This window comes from Bombus impatiens, unplaced genomic scaffold, assembly GCF_000188095.3.
Source record: "Bombus impatiens unplaced genomic scaffold, BIMP_2.2 scf_0525, whole genome shotgun sequence".
Taxonomy (NCBI): domain Eukaryota; kingdom Metazoa; phylum Arthropoda; class Insecta; order Hymenoptera; family Apidae; genus Bombus; species Bombus impatiens.
In genome coordinates, this window is record NT_176944.1 from 650,665 (window position 1) to 654,867 (window position 4,203).

The window sequence follows — 4,203 nt, forward strand, 5'->3', positions numbered from 1 at the left end:
ATATTTGTAAAAGCTTCGTGCTGCATATGCTCACACATGGATTACGACAAAAAAGCACACTTTACCAGAGCTTCCTTTGTTATTTCCATTTACGAGATCCATTCTGCAAAATCTCATTTCATATTTGCAAAATCCGTTCCTTATCCCGTATAATACAGAAACCAATTAGTATATATATAAAACCAATATTATATTAACTAAAAGTGGGCTCACTGAACATTGACGTTTATTAACATGATGGATAATCAACTGTTTAAATACTTTTGTAACTTCTATGAAATGTATGTTTGTAGTAAATATCTTGCAATTTTCATATACGTTTTCGGATTTGTCTCAGGATTTATCGGATGAATAAGACAGTCAGAATAGTCGTGTTTAGATTTCTGTGCATTTGAGCGTACGTAAGATACAAAAATTAATAAAAGAGAATATAAAGACGTAATAAGTTACATAATAGTCATATTTAAGTTTCAAATTAATCAAAGAAGGATTTTTAAGATACTCATATAAGATTTCTCTCAATCGAGGCAAAATGAATATCACTGAAACATTCAACGTGAGAGTACTCATATCTCGCAATTTTCTTCTCCTTTTTCCCACATCAGTTCACCATGCGACGGTTGAATTAACGTGACAATGCTCGTGCCGTGTCATTAACGCTGCGGTACTCTGCAGCTTATACGACCTGCTCTCGACGTCGCTAATAGAATGAATACGCGATCGATGAAAACGTACCATCGCGATTATTCCTCTAACCGCCACGTGTGTCCATTTGAAACATTTGCCTCTGCATTTCTTCGAGACACACACTGATTACTTTTAACAAAAGTTAAAGAGCTAAACAGTTTCACGCGCTTATCTTAAATGACACTTAAATGGTATTAAATGGAAAAATGGTACGATTCGAATTGAAAGTCAATATGAACTTAAAAGAAATAAACGTCAAAGCGTAGAATTGTTTCTCTATTACATTTGTTTTTCTATTACATACCTAATCTATTACATTTGCAATTTTTTTCAGCCGGTATAGTCGAACGGTATAGCGAAATCTTCTGTAGGCTACAAAAACACGAAAAAGGATGCCTCGATGGATTCAGAATAGTAGGAGGATAGGAGAAGAAGAGAACAGAGGCTGAACGACGGAGGCTGCAAATTTAATTATCCAATTCGGCTGCAATCCGTGGCTGCACTAATTTTCTATCCGCCGCCGCGCGTTGTCCACTTCCTCGCGTAACAGGCTGCACCCCTCGATCCTCGATTTTCCCCTGTCGAGCTACTCCTTCCCGCGCACCACCACGTCCAAACCTGTCGCACGCAAATTGGATTGGACGAGGACGCATTTCGCTTCTGGACCGATTCGTTCGTTCCGTCACCCCTGTCTGCCCAACCCCCTGACGATCAGGGGTGATTTGTCCATAGCCCCTCGTTTCTCGCCCCTTCCGATAAGCCAGGCCCATCCGCGGGGCCGATCTATCCAGTTAGCTATGCTAATGGTAATTATCTTCATTAACGAACCGTTAATTAACCGGCACAAAACCTTAATCAGTCGGCGGACCTATCGGTGCTACGGATTAATCTCGCGATGTTCTCAGTGAAGAGAGTCGGTAGTATGTCCATCCTGCTGCTTGCTTCTATGTCAATTATTTTAAATAATAGATATTTCAAACGTCGATCTTGTTCTATTGTTAAGCAATTTGGTAATTATAAATAGATTTTTATGCACTTGTAGAAAATTGAAAAATGCACAGAATGTATATAATATGCAAAAGTATATGAAGAATACGCAAAGCTTAAAATATGGTAAAACAATGTTCTGCTTCTATTCCTTTATTATTCTACTCGTAGTTATATATTATGTGGATTATTCATCGTTTCAATTCTACAAGCGTATAAGTGTAGAAAACTTTTAAAAATGTGACAACACGAAGGGTTATTTTATTATTGTAAGGATCAAATTATTGTAAAGAGCTTCTTTACTCACTCAAATTTGGCTTTGTGTTTCGCAACTTCGATATTGAGGAATATTTGGCTTTGTTACAAAATTCTATTTTTCTTTCTTACTTCTTTTATCATCCTTTCGATCCTTATACGAATTTCTGTGCGTACCATGGCTGTTTCTGCTATTTTAATACGTATATAACTGTTGTTTGGACGAAGTTAAAGCCATAGATTCAAAGCTTTAAGCGTTTAAATCACGTATATTTCTTGTATTCTCTGTCGCTGCAGGAATTGTTCTCCAGTTAGAAAGTTAGCGCTTACATATGCACTTTGTCAGAATACATGTAGGTAATTCCACTCAGAATAACTGAATATATTTCGCATGCAATTATTACAGAGTTTACTGAACCAGCTTCGGGGCACACAATGCTCTACAATAATATTATCTTGATCATGAATATGTTACAGAATATTGGTTGTAACAATATCTTTTTCGAGCAATTATATATTTTAACAATTATAATGCTTAACAAAGTAAATTTTATTCCGATAGATAATTATCGCTAATTATTTTTCTGTAAAATTCCTTTTAGAATGCCCTCAGATGACAATATTGTCAATATTTCAAGGTCCTTAACGAAAATGCAATTTGTCAATAAATATTGACAATATTTTATTGACCATTATTGATCCTTTTAGTTGAGAACCTTGATATATTGACAATATATGTATATTGATAACTTGAGAGCAACAGATTTCAAAATTTCAATTTTAATTTCAGAAAGTACAAAGCACACATTTCATATTCATTTATATTTCGAAAAATCCCCTATCGTTGCACCTGATAAATAGTAAATTAATTACTTTTTTTTCTAAGGAGCTAATGAATGATAAATTCAATAATTATATTTCCAAATTTCAAGAATGAAAGTAGTAAGAATTTTATTGCAAAACTACGAGATTTCATGAAATTATTCTAATTCAAATAGTCTGGAACCTCTCAGACATAGAAAAAGAAGAAGGCTGACAATTTCTTGGAAACTCATTGGGGTGCGGAAATTTTTAAATTCATTTCACCACGGTTAAGAAGCGAAAGGGTTTCTACAGAGTAGTGTGCTACTCCGGGAGGAAATCTGTAATGAGGAAGGATGTAATGAATATTTTAATTGCGATAATTGAAGCGACTCATTGTCCATCAACCCCTGACCAGAGGGCGTAAAGAAATCTAAAATTAAGAACTCGTTAGGGCTCCTCGACCCGCCAAAGTGTCTCTGGCTATTATTTTTTTCTTTCCTTTTCTTTTTAAAAAAGAAACTGGGGAAAAGCGATAAGTGACAATAGATGTCGACCTAACTCTTGGGCAAACTTTTAATGAGAAATTTCTCTGTAGCCTCCGGATAACAGTTTGAAACGATCCTACTAACTGGTATCGAGTATCGGTTGTTATTTCTTTGTTCATAAATCCCTTCAGTGACAAGTCTTTTTTCAAATCACTATCTTATTTGTTTTGCTTCTTTTCCATTTAATAGTGACGAAAATAAAGAAAGTGCGGAACTGCACTTGTATTCTTCACTTCTATTAATGTTTCATCGAATTGAAATTTGAAACAGAAATTTCTTTTCCATTATGTAGAAACTATTATTCAATAATGGATAAAGAACATACCTGTTCTACACATATATCGATTTCGTTAAATAATACGCGCACTCAATACGCGCTCTGACTGCTATCTAATGCATTTTATATAAGGAATCTACAGGTGCCTACAGTTTCATGTTCTTTGCCATGAAACTGGACGATGAAACTAAGCAATACGGGAACAGAAATCAAAAGATAAAATAATCACATAATGATATTCCACTATGACGTATGTGATCATTTGACAACTATTGCATTTTTATACAGCTAAATCTAGCTTGGTTCATTGATCATCGTCCTTAATATAATTGAGAAAGAAAAATCGTCGAATTATAGAAAATCGGTAAGCCATATCCTATTCTGAATGATCACCAAAACATCTAACCATATATACATATATATATACTCAAATCAAACACACTCATACAAAAGTAAAGAGAAAGAAAGAAAAAGGCAGACGTATGGCAAAATGAACAGCGATCACGAGAAAAATCACAAATCGGGGCAGTTGTTGTTCTCTGCAATTTGTCGCACGCGAAACGGAAAATAATATAGCGGGACGGTGCAGGCGCGCTGGTACCGATCGGTTTCCGGTGACCGACTCGCAGCAACGCCAGGGAATCAATG